The sequence below is a fragment of the Babylonia areolata genome, chromosome 27 (assembly GCF_041734735.1).
Source record: "Babylonia areolata isolate BAREFJ2019XMU chromosome 27, ASM4173473v1, whole genome shotgun sequence".
NCBI lineage: Eukaryota > Metazoa > Mollusca > Gastropoda > Neogastropoda > Buccinidae > Babylonia > Babylonia areolata.
Genome location: NC_134902.1, coordinates 30,292,225 through 30,309,724, shown reverse-complemented (window position 1 = coordinate 30,309,724; position 17,500 = coordinate 30,292,225). Strand labels below are relative to the sequence as shown.

Genomic DNA, 17,500 nt, shown 5'->3' with positions numbered 1-17,500 from the left:
GTGATGACAACTTCCTGGAGGTAGATATTATGAAAATGAAAGACCTTGTTAATGACTGCAGGAAGAAGAAACCAAGTACCACCGTCAAGGGAGAGTTTGTTGAGCAGGTCAATACATACAATCAAAAGTGCGCGCTTAAAACGATCCTGTCTCATCATCACCATAGTTTCAACAGTATCATCGTCAACAACATCATAATCGTTGTCGTCATATTATTCCATATTCTTCTCTCTCAGATTTGTTTATAAAAGACAAGAAACCAACCCTAACGATAAAGGAAATGTTTCAAATAAAGACACGATGGACTTCGCACATTATCTCACAGATTGCGAGAAAGCGAGGCAGGCAGGGAAAATGACCTTGCTTTCTTGCAATGCCATGATTTCTCGTAAAGCGCTAACAAGGTCGTTTTGTTGGTAATTAAAGCAGCGACGGCTTAATTATTTGTTTGCATATTCCTTTTGTCCATAAGGTCTATGGGTCTATGTGTAGGTCAAGCATATACATCCCCATTTGTTAAGATGTGATCGAGCATGTGGTAGTATTAGTTGTTGAAATACTAATTATAACTGTAATGATAATGAACATCTGGATACTGTGCAACTGAATGCACTGTGCATCAGTCTGCATGCTTTGACGCCTGAAACTGACGTCTTCTGCTTAATATATTTTTTCGGGCCCCTTGGAATGGAAACCAACAGTATCAAAGATGAGGCTATCACAAATCACTATGTTTGCTGATTTGGTATACTTCATACCTCCTCACTAAGGAGGCTGTGTAACTCCCTTTGTTTTTGTTTTGTTTTTTGTTTGTTAGTTTTGTTGTTGTTGTTGTTGTTGGTTTTGTTTGCTTGTTGTTGTTTTTGTTGTCTTCTGTGGGTTTTTTTGTTGTTGTTGTTGTTTTTGTTTGTTTGTTTTTTTGGGGGGTTTGTTTCTGTTTTTTGTTTGTTTGTTTGTTTCTTGTTGTTGTTGTTGTTGTTGTTTGTTTGTTTGTTTGTTTTTTTGGTGTTTTTTTGGGGGGAGGGTTGTTTGTTTTGGTTGTTGTTGCTTGTTTTTGTCTTCTATTTCTTCTTTGGAGGAGAGGGGGGGTTAGAGGGTAGGTAGATGCTTGTTTGTTTGTTTGTGTGTTTTGTTTGTAAGCAAGTTTACACAAAAGGCTGTAAACGGAATTTTCAGAAATTTTACCTAAATGTTTGCTAAGACGATCAGATCATTATCCAGGTAGACACAATGCTTAAATGACTTTCACCATTATGAGGCAGGGATAAATGAGACAGTGTGACATTTCTAGGAAACATAGATTAATTTCCAAACTGTATTAAAAAGGTAGGCCATGGGCTGGTATGAATAAGAAAGATTTTTAGCGAAGACCCTTTGATGGAATCAGATCCAGGAACAGGATTAGCATACTACATAAACTGTTCAGTATAGGCGAAGTTTTCTCGTGTACTCTAGTTTTATACTGTTTTTTCTTCAATAAAATAAACAAGTTTTAATAGAACACAAAATTCAAATGTATGGAAAACGTTTTACACAGTATATATAAATGCAATGATCACCATTGTAGCACGGAAAATGTACATGGGTTCAATCTTCCCTTCTCTAGATATTCCTGATTGTAGCTGTTGCTTTTTTTATTCTACAAATTAGGTCAAACTTTGGGAAGGACTTGTTTTATTTCCTCATATACTTTCCCAAAGCATTCATTATTTTGTTATTTCGCTTACTATAACTTGTTCCCATTCCTATTTTCCTCTGTACCCATTTTCTTTCTCTTTATCATGGGTGTAAACAAAGTGGCACACATAATTTGAATAACACAATGAATCTCAAGTATGTATTTGCAACTGATGGTGCAATTCATAGATGGACTAAAGAAACAAAAGAAAAAAATGGTTGGGGGAAGCAAATGTTTTATTTATATTTCGAAGTCAAGGTGGAAACATTGGATGTTGATAACAGTGCAATTTTATGACAAGTAAAAGGTATAAAACTTAACATCAGCATAGAATTGAAGACATTTTGCGTAATGTGTGTCGAGCAAAAGAATGGAAAAACAACATTATATATTGATTTTCATAAACGATTGGAGTTTCATATGTATCAAAATATTCCATCTAGTTGATCAAAGACGAAGACATGATACACCTATTACATGGTCATGTTAAACATACATTATCAATATACACACATGCATGCACATAGATACGTTCACATATATATAGAAGGAGAAATGTGTTTTATGCTTTGATACACTACATATATGTGGAAGGAAAGGTTGGTTTTTTTAATGCTTCTAAGTTATTGTCTAAATCATTATATACACTTACCTAATCCTTGATAGTATTTCATTTCCTGCCATGTTGATCACTTCAAAACAAAACATTTTTTTTATACTATTTGATATACAGTTTCGATCCTGTTTATCAATGACAAATATGTACACATTGTAGCGAACATTAATCATTGGATGCCAATTAACTGGAAAGAACACATATCTCATTAACTGCTTCCTGTGGCTATACGGTTTGAAACCTGTTTTTATTCCTAGACATTAAGCAGCTTCACCACATCAGTGGAATGAAACACAGGTACTACAAATCAAAAGTAAACCTCATCTGATTCTGAAACCCCTTTCCTCCTTTTTCCTCATGTCCTTATTTCCAAATCTTACATATCTTAACAGTACCCTTATTGCAATAATATACATTATTTCCTTTCTCCCTCCACACTCAAACACCCACCCATGTCTGTGCAGTTCCTTTCTCATCGATGGAATTGAAAAGTTTGATTTTCAACAAGTAAACGTTTGTATGAAACACACCTGAGAGGGCGTGTGTGTGTGTGTGTGTGTGTGTGTGTGTGTGTGTGTGTGTGTGTGTGTGTGTGTCTGCGCACGCGCGCACGCACGAATTTGTTTTTCTCTTTCTTCAAAATGAATGATATTCTCAATATATTCAGCATCATTTAAAACAAAAGGCTCGTTGTCTGTTGCTTTATCCTTCTTGGTAACCCTGATCATCTACATTCGAATACAGATTCCGAAATTTTAGGAGGGTGATTTTGTTCTGTTCATTCCCTACACTTTTCTGTGATTCCTTTAAAACGTTCCTTCGTTTTCTGTAAATGTGTCTCACGAGCAGTAAATGGGCTTGAATTGTCACAATTTCCTTTCTTTCTTTATAATTATCTTTCACAACACTTCTTTATTCAAAGAAAGAGACAGCTTATCAACTTGGAAGTATCATTTTTACTTACTGACGTTAGCTCCTTCAGCAACCTTCAGCAACAGCAAGGAGGCCAGGGCAAAGATGATGAACGGCTTCATGGTGAGAGTGTCTCCTCAAGGCAGGAACAGAGAGCTGTGCACTTGGATGATTCTCCTTCCAATCTTCTCCCACAGCAGTGACAGAGGGGAACCCAGGGAGAGCTCCAATTTATCCCCGCGCGAATAGCAACCGCCAGTGTTGACGCTAACAACCGTCACAATACCTGATGTCCCCCGTCACAGCAAGCCCCGCCCTGATCAGGTCTGAAAAACCTAAAGACCTGTTTGAGCCTGTCTGTACAAAAACGTGAAAGCCTGAAAAGGTTTGCACTGCCTGGCACAAAACTCGACACACACAAAAAAATCTTTCTGCTCTCTTGGTGACCCACTTGGAAAGTAGACAAAGAAATAGTTACCTACTTAATATGCATGCGTGAGCTACTGCGAACCAGTCTGTGATTGGTTGGCTTCGGAAAGCAGAGAGTGCTGAGGCCCATACAAGGTAATGGTTGGAGTGAGCAATCATGTGACGACTGGTTGTGTGTTGACTTGGTTGTCAAGAGGAACCCCCAGCAATCTCGGGTGTCGGGTACAGACATGGCGTGGTTCTTTATTCTCTCTCACATCGCGTGTTCCAACGTCATGGTCAGGGCATTATGCATTTTTCATTCACTGTCTCTTTTAAAAAGACAGAAAGAAGGGAGGTAGGGGTGTCCAGTGCTCACTTTGTGTCACATGACAGCTTCACTTTATTTCTTAAACTCATGTGGTATCTTTCTTTCGTTCTTTCTGTTTTTTATGTTTGTGTCAATGAACTTGATCGAGATGTCTGTCAGCCTGTTTGTGTATATGTCTATCTGTTTGTCAATTTGATTTTTCCCCTGTGCATGGATCACACACACACACACACACACACACACACACACACACACACACACACACACACACACACACACACACACACACACACACACACACACACACACACACACACACACACACTTTTCCTCTCTTTGCCCATGCTGTTTCTTGATTATGAACGTCTGACCCATACTGTGGAAGCACCTCAGTGCACTGTGTACAGCATCTCAGAAGTGGCCAAAGCCTTCAGCTTGACTATCAGCATGAAGATAACTAGAGTGATGTACCAAAAACCTCCCTGTGTCAGCCACAACTCTTCCTTAATTAGCATAAATGGGCACAAGCTCAACACTGTAGACCACCACACAACTTGTCAGCGTGATCTCCAGTGATGCGACCATCAAACAACGTCAGATGTTTTCTTAATAGCTGTCAGTGTGGGAATAAAGTACACAAACATCCCTTTCCGCATGACTATTAAAACACAGTAAGTGGAGCCATTTTGCGAGTTACTTAGCTTTGACACAACACCAATAGTTCGGGTCAGTATATTTCTGCATGACTGGCAAAAACTGGAACGATAGCAATCCCAAATTTGCTAGACACTGGTGGATCCAGTAATAATAATAATAATAATAATAATAATGAATACTTATTTAGCACACTATCCAGAAATCTGCTCTAGGTGCTTTACAAAAACGCTTTGTAAACATAAAACATTACATCTATGTTACATACACACACCAAAATATGACCACACACACACACACACACACACACACACACACACACACACACACACACACACACACACTGCGTACATACATTTTAACAATACATGTGAATCTAACAGCTACCCTAACACATACGCACACATAGGCGGGCACAAACTTACATAAACGCACGCGCACACAATACATGCATGTAGTTATGTACACATACATATGTATACATACATAGTCAAGCACAGCTGACGCAAAGGAAGTGGTCCTGCTACAATTGAACTTACTGCTGAGGGAAAAGGTGAGTTTTGAGACGAGATTTAAAAGATGCGAGGGAATCAGAATGACGTAGGTTATCAGGGAGCTTGTTCCACGTCTTCGGCGGTTGAAAAGAAAACGATCTGTGTCCATAGGTCTTACTTCTGACGTGAGGTATCCTGAGAAGTCGAGTATCAGAGGAAGAACGGAGCTGGCGAGACGGGGTATAGATATGGAGGAGTTCAGAAAGATACTTGGGGCCAGATCCATTGACTGCAGAAAAGGTCAGAGTGGATAGCTTATAGTCTATTCGATCAGAAACAGGCAACAAGTGGAGAGACTGAAGGAGAGGAGAAACATGGTCAAATTTAGAAGCTCTGCAAGTGAGTCTGGCAGCGTTATTCTGAATTCGTTGGAGTCTAACAAATATTTGGGAAGGCCGGCCAAAAGAGAGTTGCAGTAATCCAATCTTGAGAGAACCAGAGAGCATACAAGTGTCTTGGTTGCATCGGTTGAGAGATAGTGGCAGATAGAGCTGATTCTACGCAGTTCCAAATAGGCAACTTTACAGATATTCGAAATGTGCTGTTGGAAGGAAAGAGACTGGTCTAGGATTACACCAAGACTGCGAACAGAAGAAGAAAGTGAAACAGGTGTGCTATTGATCAGAACAGAGTCAGGAAAGGAAGGATGTTGACGAAACTTCTTTGGACAGGTTATCATAAATTCAGTCTTATCATCATTTAGTTGCAGCTTGTTGAGAGTCATCCAGTCCTTTAGGCCAGCAATGCATTCCTGTGTTCGAGTCACCAGTGCATCAAATTCAGCTATGGAAGCCGACTGATAAAGTTGTGTGTCATCAGCAAAGCTCTCATGCGACATCGCATGATGACTGATGACATCCGACACAGGAGCCGCATACAGCACGAAAAGAACAGGACCTAGGACGGACCCCTGTGGGACACCATATTTTAAGGCAGATACTCTTGAGTATCTACCATTTACACACACTTTCTGTGTACGGTCTGACAGGTAAGACGTGATCCATGCTAGTGCAGTGTCATGAATACCAAAGGAAGTTTTAAGTCTGTTCAAGAGGATAGAGTGGTCAATGGTGTCAAAAGCTGCTGACAAATCTAACAGAGCGAGAACAGATATCTTATCCTCATCAAATCCCGAAAGCAAATCATTCACTATTCTAAGAAGGCCGTTTCGCAACTATGACCACGTCTATAAGCTGACTGGTGGAAATTAAGTAAACCATTTTGTTCCAGATGAGCTAAGAGCTGAGACAATAAGATCTGTTCTAGCAGCTTTGATAAAAATGACAGATTAGAGACAGGTCGATAATTTTTCAAACAGTTGTGATCCAAAGATGGTTTCTTGATGAGTGGACGTACAACAGCAGATTTGAAGCTTTCAGGGAAACAACCAGACAGTAAGGAAGAACTGATGATATGAGTAATATGTAGCAGTTGAACATCAATACATTCAACCAAAAAAGAAGACGGGACAGGGTCAAGCTCACAGGATTTCGGAATAGCGCTCAGACACACTTTCTTCACAAAATCTACAGTAACCGGTTGGAAACAATGTAAAACAGGACCACTGTACACGCGTTCTTGAACGGGTGAAGAAGGAGACACAACAGAGTCAAGCTTCTCACGAATGCATGCTATTTTGCCAGTGAAGAAGTCAGAAAACTTTTGAGGGAGTTCCTGCACCGAAAATGTTGTAGGGAGATGAGTGTTTTTTCATTTTACCTAGTACATTGTTCGTAGCGTTGAAAACCTGTTTGGCTGTGGTGCATGCAAGGATCTTAGAAGAGTAGAACTTTGACTTTGCCCTGCCAACAATGTTTGTTACACTATTCCTGGCTGTCTGAAAAATGTCCCTACTGACGGTCAAACTAGTGGCACGCCAGTGCCTCTCAGCTCTCCTTCTCTCCTGCTTGGCCTCCAATAGTTCTGGTCCCACGGTGTTGTATCCAGTCTAGAAATAGCTTTTTTAATTCAATGCAAATGGAGACAACTCTAAATCTATAATAATTATAAGCTTTGACAGGAATCTGGTTTTCATAAAACATGTAAAAAAAAAAACACAAAAAAAACATTGCTCTTAAAAAGGGGATCTATCTGCCCCCAAGAATAAAGGCAATCAAAGTTTGACAATTGTCTTTTTTATATATATGGTACAACATATACGGATCAGTCCACACAAGCTGATGCTTCCTTGAAACTGAAAGTCACCTGGAAGATCACATGTTGTTCAACAATCTCATTATTCTTTCGAAATAAAACACAAACACTATGTCCAAATGATGACCAGAATAGTGCTCAGTACATTATGTGGTACATGGTGGAAGTGAATTCCAACCGGAAAAAGGTCAGAAATGGACAGATACAGTCAGACAGACAGACAGATAGAAACATATGCATAAAAAGCCCCAGAAGGGAGGAAAGGAAAAGGGTAGAGATTAAAAGAGGGCAGGGTGGAAGAAGTGGTGAGTGTGGCCTCCCTCCCTCAACCACACCATTTCTCTCTTTCAGATTAAAAAGTGATTGCTTTGTGAAGCCAGTGCAAAACACCAGTGAAAACCAGCTCCGTTCAAAACACTTGAATGACACCTCACGGTCAGCTCAACACCCCATGTCGCTGAAGATTGCATTTTTGAACGCCTTGTCGATGCTCCTCAGGTAACCACTGGTGGAGGTTATTCTAAGAGTCACACTGAATTACCATTTGGAGAATCAAATCATACCCCCTGTCTCCTTTCTCTCCCTCACACACACCTTCTCTCTCTCATTCTCTCTCACAATTTCTCTCTCACTCTTTTTCCCTCTCTCTGTCTGTCTCTCTGACTCACTATCTGACCCTGTCTCTCTCACACTCTTACTCTCTCTCTCCCTCTCTCTCTCTCTCTGTGATTCACTCATGTGCAAGCTCACACTTACATCCTTTTCATTATAAACATGATCATTCGCTGGAAATCAATATTATCTGTCTCTCTGTCTCTGTCTCTGTCTGTCTGTCTGTCTGTCTGTCTGTCTCTCTCTCTCTCTCTCTCTCTCTCTCTCTCTCTCTCTCTCTCACGTGTGAGTGCATGCATGCGTAGACAAGCTCATGCACAAAGGAATTAAGCGTATTAACCCGCGCACATGCTTGGACACGCTCTCACAAAACTAGGCCAGTAGTTCAGACTGACAGACTGACGCAGGCCACGCCAGGATAAAAGCATAAGAGAGAGAGAGAGGAGGGGTGGGGGGAGAGAGGTACTGCCAACGACCACTGCATAAAGACCGACGAGAAGTAAGGCCTTCAGAATCTGAGTGAAAGCAATGGTCGATGGAAACAAACGTTGTTTTCGAAGCCATTGACCTCACCCAACAGTGATTTTCCACAAACCAATGAAACCCAGATTTAATCCACCCCACCCTCCACTGCCGCCACCCCATCCCCACCTCCACCACCATGTTACGGGCTGTCTGGAGAGTCAGGTTCATACACGTTGGTTGCCATGACATGAGGTGTGTATGTGATAAACACGTGCAAGCTACTGGTTTGGCAGGGTTGGGAGAGAGCTTTGATGGACAGGTAATCAGTGGTATGTGGTGAATCACCACTGTTTTTGATGTGGAGGTAGGAGTTAAATAAGTGATGAAAGGAGAGTTGTGGCTTTTCAAGGCAAGAACTGGTCTGTCTATTTGCAGGCAGTGAACGAAAAACCTATCAGGTTTCAGTGTATTACAGTTATCGTAGCAAAGGGGCAGGCCTAGACAGTGGAATATTCATGTGTGTGTGTGTGTGTGTGTGTGTGTCTGTCTGTCTGTCTGTCTTACTGTCTGTCTGTCTGTGTGCCTGTGTATCTGTATGTCTGTATCTGTCTGTGTCTGCAAAATTTAAGTTGGAGCATAATTGTTAATTTATACTTAATGTCTCTACATGTATCAAAGTAAGTAATGGGTGTCACTTTGTATTTGTGTGTGTGTGTGTGTGCATGTGTGTGTGTGTGTGTGTGTGTGTGTGTGTGTGTGTGTGTGTGTGTGTGTGTGTGTGTGTTCACACATGTGTGTGTAAGTAGGTGCATAAATGTGTATGTGCATTTGGCTATTTCTTAAGCTTAAAACTACGTATTTTTGTTGTTGTTGTTTTTGGTTTTGGTTTTTTTTTCGGGGGGGGGGGGGGGTGTTGTTGTTGTTGTTTTTTGTTTGTTTGTTTGCTTGTTTGTTTGGTTGGTTGGTTTTTTGTTTAATTCTTTTGGTAGCAATAATGATTTTATTACATCTTCTGATAGATAGATAGACAGAATGAATGAATGAATGTTTCCTTGCATGGAGGCCATAGGCATCATTGCAATGGGATACTGGGAAGGAGGCTGTGTTGACAATAGCATTCCATTGACATTGGAAATGACATGCGTTAACACCTGCGGTCTCCAACAGACTTGGGATATGTGTGTGTGTGTGCGTGTGTGTGTGTGTGTGTGTGTGTGTGTGTGTGTGTGTGTGTGTGTGTGTGTGTGTGTGTGTGTGTGTGTGTGTGTGTGTGTGTGTGTGTGTGTGTGTGTGTGTGTGTGTGTGTGTGTAAGAGAGAGAGAGAGAGAGAGAGATCCCTTAGAGATCCTTGCTGATACTGTATTCAACACTTACATTTTACTGAAATTGTTTTACATAGTGACGTTATTTCCTTTTAAACACGTATCAAACATGACAATTCTTCTCGAATTACATATAATTTTTGTCTGCACTTAATTGAGAAAAGAATTGATTTAGGTACAGGACGAGATAGTTGTTTCTGTACTCCGTCCAACAGAATATTCATCTTAACATTGACATACAAACCAGGAAACTTTATTTTTTCTAAGATCAGCAAACAGAGGGTATGTATATCTGAAATGGTGTTCATACCTCTGTGCCTTTTGTAACTGGACAAAACATTGCAAACGGGTTTCCCCGTATTTTTCACAGTTATTTAATGACAATGCTCCAAGTCTTGTTTGTGGCAAAGCCACTCAGAGGCAATAAGTATCCAAATAGTATAAGTAAAATCCTTTAGAAATCTTTTAATCATCTTTTATTGATGAATATAAAACACACATTTCCTTATATTTGACATATGATAACCATTCTTGCACATACATATAAACACGGCTTCTCTTTGAACAATAGCATGAACGACTATTCATTATCAACTCCCTGATTCAACCACACTTAACTGAATCCTGTTTTACCCAGGATTACTCTCATTCCTGTTACTAACATATTTTACCATTTGCAACCAAGTTTACCAGCGTAAGACACGTCTGTTAGCGTAATAATACGTTTTAATTAATTCGTAATAACCTTAACCATTATCGGGCTCCAAATGAAGAAACAAACAAGGCGAATGAACAATTAAACAACAATAAAAAGAAGTAACTCTTTCCGTTTAGAAGGAACACAACTTCAAGTCAGTGGTGTATTGCCTGTATGTTCTGTGTGGCATATTCTGGACGAACGCTTCATGCACACTTGGAACAGTTCATTTCAGTTCAGTTCAGTTACTCAAGAGTGGCGTCATTGCGTCCCGACAAATCCATATATGCTACACCACATCTGCTATGCAGATGTCTGACCAACAGCGTAACCCAATGTGCTTAGTCAGGTCTTCAGGGAAAATAAAGAAAATGAAGTATGAATAATATACATAATTAGTTGATTGGTTGATAATCAATTAATTAAAATAGTGAATAAAAATGAAAAAAATAAAACAAACTAGATAAGTAATTTTTTTCCAATGAAATATAGAGGGAAAAAAGATGCAAATGATATTAATAATAATAATGATGAAATAGATAAAGGAAGAAAGAAAGAAAGAAAGAAAGAAATACATAAATTATAAAAACAAGAGGCAAAGCCTTCAAGACTCACTTGTCCTTCACGATTTATCCAGTAAAGGAATCATGAGGAGAAATAAAAATTTGTTTTTAAATTGTTGAAAAGTGCTCTGAATTAAATATGATATATAAAATAAGCTTGGGAGAAAAAAAAGAAAGAAAGAAAGACATGCGAGCTGGATCGAACCTTGCATGTCCATATCCGAAGCAGTCATATGACTAAATCAAGGACTTAAAGTAATGTTGACGTTTTCTTCTTCGTGGGATGAATAGATGTGATTGTAGTGGACGTAATAACGCCGTTTAAATCAAGTTGTTTGTGTGTTTTATCATATCTCGATTTTTTTTTTATTCTCAAGGTCTGACTAAGCGCGTTGGGTTACGCTGCTGGTCAGGCATCTGCTTGGCAGATGTGGTGTAGCGTATATGGATTTGACCGAACGCAGTGACGCCTCCTTGAGGCACTGATAGTGTTACTGATACTCAAGCACATCGCAAGACATGGTGGATCTCTAGATCTGCACAAACCAGTCTAGAACGGACTGAAAGAAATGATCGATTCAATTTTTCTTTTAGGCTCATTCCAGTTAATTCAGTGCCCACTTTAGAATGTTTATATGCAGTAAACACATTGATGGTGTAGTTAGTATCACTGTAAGTGTTCTGTGCAGAAATTGTATTTCTTTCCTTTTAATCGTGAACAAGAAAAACGATGTCATGTCGTCTTTGAACACAACCTACCTTCTAGAAGTGGGAAGTGGGAAGCGATTTTTAGAATTTTCGGATTTCGGAACGGATATCGACGAAATAAACCGTTAATGATTCCGAAATACGGCTTAATTCGGGAGACTTGCAACCTGTTACTGGTATGACTGTGAAGATTTTTCTTACTATGTTTAAGTCAAATTTGGTATTGGCAGACAAAATATTTCCAGAGGAAATGGCAATGTTAAAGTTTATAAACGGACACACACACACACACACACACACACACACACACACACACACGCACGCACGCACGCACGCACGCACGCACACACACACACACACATACACACACACACACACACACACACACACACACACACACACACACACACACACACACACACACACAAAACCGAGCACCTGTTTTAAACCTGGACTCACTTCGTCAAAAATGAGTGTGTTGTATCACATGTGACTGTTAAGATTAACTATTTTCGCAGTAGTTGATTACTCCGCAAATTAGCTGTGTTGCCACTTTGGAAAAAATCGGGGGACTTGGGGGGGAGGGGGGGGGCCGGGGGGGGGGGCCTTGGGGGAGGGGACGAGCGGAGGGAGGGGTGATGGGGGTGACGGCGCCCCCAAGCTTTCTCTAACTTTACGAGAAAACGTGGGATTACTAGAAAGTGTTTTCGTTCCTCTCCCACGTTTTCTCTCAATTGCAAGAAAGCGTGAGAATGTGTGAGAAAGCGTGGGAAGTCCCCCGTATTTTATAAAAAAAAATATCTCTTTTATTATCGGTTGGTTTCTTGTCTTTTTTTCCAATGCAAACCTTAGAGAAAAACGAGAGAAAAAAAAAGATAATTAAGAAAAAGAGGGGCTACCACAAAGACGATCATGATAATGACGTTGGGGTAGCGAAGTGGTGATACTGACACTGACATCTGTTTATTGCATTGCACATAAGATGGATGTTTGTAATGTATCGACCTGAAATTAAATATTGGAATCAATAGCAAACAACAAGACCAAAGCAATGTGTATAACTCAAACAGAAATATGATATACCAAGACTTGCACCGAATCTTTCCCGATGGATGTTGGGATTAACATCGAAATGATTCAACTTTCTACATAAATATAACAGAAAAAGTTGTTTCATAATGCTTCACCCTCGGATGGGGAGCGTGAAAATAGGACCAAATAAAGATGTTTGTCGTGATGCAACCTTTTATTTAGAATGCCCCTTCATGTTTGTTCGTCTGTTTGTGTTGGCATCCTTTCGCACTGAAAATAGCTTCTCAGTTTCAGAGAAGACACTCAGAACATGAAAAACATATTTTAAAAACAAAGTGAGAAGAACAAATCACCCAGCCAAGCAAACAGACAAAACGAAGCGCACACACACACACACACACACACACACACACACACACACACACACACACACACACACACACACACACACACTTATTGGCGTCCGTCTGTCTGTCTCGGGAAACAATGGAATTCTGCACCTGGTTCGGTCAAGTTGTTGAGTTGCAGCGCCTGCTGTGGCTGTACAGTCCGATTCTGGATCGGCAGGCTCTGTTGCAGTTGTCGCAGGTGATAATCGCGCCTGGCTCAGAGGGTACGGATTCTGCTCTCTGCCGTCTGCCCTCTCTTCCCTCTTCCCAGTGCTGTTCTCTCTTCTCCTCGCTCCTCTGGACACATACATTTACGGTTCTTCTCCAGCTGTTACGATTTTCAGCCACCACCTCCCAACCTGCTGGGTCGATGTCGCCTGCCCTCATGTCTCTTTTGCAGACAACCCTGTCGCGTAGAACGGATCTTCCTGCAGGTCTGGAACCAGTGGCGAGCTCGCCATAAAGGATGTCCTCAGGGTTTCGCACGTCATCCATTCGTCTGACGTGGCCGAGCCAACGCAGACGGCGCCGGGTCAAGAGTGCAAACATGCTGGAGATGCCTGCCTGGTCAAGGACTTTCTTGTTTGGTACACGGTCTTGCCACGTGATGCCCAGAATTCTCCTGAGGTTGCGCAGGTGAAAGGAGTTGAGTCTGCGTTTCTTGGCGAGAGTAGAGAGTCCATGTCTTGCTGCATAGAGCAGAGTGCTGAGCACACAGGCTTGGTACACCTGCATCTTGGTGTTGATGGTGAGCATGGGATTGTCCCAAACCCTCTTTGTCAAGCGAGCCATGGCGAAGATACACTCTCTCTCTCTCTCGCTCTCTCTCTCTCTCTCTCTCTCTCTCTCTCTCTCTCTCTCTCTCTCTCTCTAACACTAACACTAACACACACTTACACACACATGTACATGCACAATGCACAGTATAAACCAATACTGTGCCATCACAGTCACCGTCTTCACCATCATCACTATCGTTATCACGATCATCGTTGTCGTCGTCCCCCTCATTTTCTTTTTCCTTTTCTCTCTCATATTTCTCTAAGACTTGTGCTGGAAAACAACAAGAAATCAACACCGATGAGAAAGGAAATGTTTTGATGAAAAATAGGAGGGAGTTCCCACGCTTTCTCACACATTGTAAGAAGAGTGGGGCCCCCACCTTGCTTTCTCACACATTGTAAGAAAGAGTGGGGGCCCCCCTTGTTTTCTCACACATTGTAAGAAGAGTTGGGGCCCCCCTCATTTTCTCACACATTGTAAGAAAGAGGTGCGCCCCCCTTGTTTTCTCACACATTGTACGAAGAGTGGGGCGCCCCCCTTACTTTCTCACACATTGTAAGAAGAGTGGGGCGCCCCCCTTGTTTTCTCACACATTGTAAGAAGAGTGCCCCCCCCCCTTGTTTTCTCACACATTGTACGAAGAGTGGGGCGCCCCCCTTACTTTCTCACACATTGTAAGAAGAGTGCCCCCCCCCCTTGTTTTCTCACACATTGTAAGAAGAGTGGGGCCCCCTTGTTTTCTCACACATTGTAAGAAAGAGTGGGGTGCCCCCTTGTTTTCTCACACATTGTAAGAAAGAGTGGGGACCCCATTGTTTTCTCACACATTGTAAGAAGAGTGGGGCGCCCCCCTTGTTTTCTCACACATTGTACGAAGAGTGGGGCGCCCCCCTTGTTTTCTCACACATTGTAAGAAGAGTGGGGCACCCCCTTGTTTTCTCTCACATTGTAAGAACAGTGGGGCGCCCCCCTTGTTTTCTCACACATTGTAAGAAGAGTGGGGCGCCCCCCTTGTTTTCTCACACATTGTAAGAAGAGTGGGGCGCCCCCTTGTTTTCTCACACATTGTAAGAAGAGTGGGGCGCCCCCTTGTTTTCTCACACATTGTGCGAAGAGTGGGGCGCCCCCTTGTTTTCTCACACATTGTGCGAAGAGTGGGGCGCCCCCTTGTTTTCTCACACATTGTAAGAAGAGTGGGGCGCCCCCCTTGTTTTCTCTCACATTGTAAGAAGAGTGGGGCGCCCCCTTGTTTTCTCACACATTGTAAGAAGAGTGGGGCGCCCCCTTGTTTTCTCACACATTGTAAGAAGAGTGGGGCGCCCCCCTTGTTTTCTCTCACATTGTAAGAAGAGTGGGGCGCCCCCCTTGTTTTCTCACACATTGTAAGAAGAGTGGGGCGCCCCCTTGTTTTCTCTCACATTGTAAGAAGAGTGGGGCGCCCCCTTGTTTTCTCTCACATTGTAAGAAGAGTGGGGCGCCCCCCTTGTTTTCTCACACATTGTGCGAAGAGTGGGGGCCCCCTTGTTTTCTCACACATTGTAACAAAGAGTGGAGCGCCCCCCTTGTTTTCGTACACATTGTAAGAAGAGTGGGGCGCCCCCCTTGTTTTCTCACACATTGTACGAAGAGTGCCCCCCCCCTTCCCCATTGCTTTCTCACACATTGTAGGAAGAGTGGGGCGCCCCCCTTGTTTTCTCACACTTTGTAAGAAGAGTGGGGGCCCCCGTTGTTTTCTCACACTTTGTAAGAAGAGTGGGGCGCTACACTGAGAGCGCCACCCTTTTTTCTTTTCTTTTTTTTCTTTTTTTTTAAATTCCTGCTGCAGTTGCTTTTGTCTTTTTATATTTTCCTATCGAAGTGGATTTTTCTGCAGAATTTTTGCCAGGAACATCCCTTTTGTTGCCGTGCGTTCTTTTACGTGCGCTAAGTGCATGCTGCACACGGGACCTCGGTTTATCGTCTCGTCCGAATAATAGTAATGATAATGTATGTTTGTATGGCGCCCTTTCTCACTAAGAGCTCAGGGCGTTTTCCATGAAAGAAAAATTTACAAATTACATAAACCACTTATGACCACCACCACCCTCCACCCTTCCCCCCCCCCTCCCATCCTCACTCCTTGCAGCCCTATCCCCCCCCCCTCTCTCTCTCTCTCTCTCTCTCTCTCTCTCTCTCTCTCTCTCTCTCTCATTCCTGATGAATTTGCAGGCATCCGACGGTGTTAGAGAAGTATGAAAACCAAGATTGCTTACAGATAGGTACCGAAAAGATGAATCTTTAATGAAGAGCGAAAGACAGAGACGGAAGTGAGGTGAACGGATGTGGTGGGAAAGGTTGTTCCAGATAATTATTAGGAGCAGCAAAGGGTAACGAACCTTCACCACAGGTTCCTGTACTGATGCGTGGAATTTTCACTCTGACCAAGAGCGGATAGTTCTTCATTCAACAGAAGAAGGCTATTAAAGAAATCGTAAAGAAGAAGAAGAATGAAGAAAGTAGGAAGAAGGAGGTCCCGTTGCAAGCAAAAAAAAAAAAAAAGGGGGGGGGGGAACAAAGAAAAGTAGGGGGGAGGGGGAGATGTCTGGAGGACCCACTTTTTTTGTTTTTCATCATGTGGCGTAAAATCAATGTACTGGTTGACGCTCATGGCATGCCCTGGATGGACGTGCATGAGTATCACTGTATTCGGGTCTGATTTTCTTTTCCACGTTGTTGTTGTGTCTGTCTGTCTGTCTCTCTCTCTGTCTGTCTGTCTGTCTGTCTGTCTATCTGTGTCTGTGTGTGTGTCTCTGTGTGTGTCTCTGTGTGTGTGTGGAGGGGGAGGAGGCAGAGGGACGGGGGGGAGGGGGGGGGGTATTTCTACAGGATCGATAGTTCGGTTTTCAGCCCTGATACGGCGCTTTGTGCTCTCTTAGGCTATGACCAACGATATCAGTCAGTATCAGTATCAGTAGCTCAAGGAGGCGTCACTGCGTTCGGTCAAATCCATATACGCTACACCACATCTGCAAAGCAGATGCCTGACCAGCAGCGTAACCCAACGCGCTTCGTCAGGCCTTGAGCAAAAAAATTAAATAAATAAATAAATAGATTTAAAAAAATAATAAAATAATATTAAATTAAAAAATAAAAATGATTAACAATAAAAATAAATAAAATAAAATAAAATAAATAAAGTTTAAAAAAATAATTAAAAAGTAAATAAATAAATAAATAAATAAATAAATAAAATAAAAAATAAATAACAATAAAAATAAAATAACATTAAATTAATGAATTAAAAATAACAAAAATTAAACAAATAAAATAGAAAATGAAAATGAAAAATAAAAATAAAATGAATTCTTTTTAAAAGATAAATACATAAAAAATACTAATAATACTAATGATAATATTTAAAAGGCGCAAAATCTTGATTAAGTCAACTCTAGGCACGCGCGCGCACGCGCGCGCGCACACACACACACACACACACACACACACACACACACACACACACACACACACACAAAGAAAAAACGACCTGCGATATATGAATGAATGAATGAATAAATAAACGAATAAATAAATAACACATACACACGACTACTATCTTTATCCTCATTATTAGTGTTAGTATTTG

At 41.5% G+C, this 17,500-nt stretch overlaps 1 protein-coding gene across 1 annotated transcript in view; it reads right to left on the bottom strand.

Annotated features, from left to right (window-relative positions):
- The window catches only part of LOC143301648 (uncharacterized), a 99,635-nt gene that overhangs the window by 39,329 nt on the left and 42,806 nt on the right, over positions 1-17,500 (bottom strand). The gene's annotated exons all lie outside the window — the stretch shown is intronic.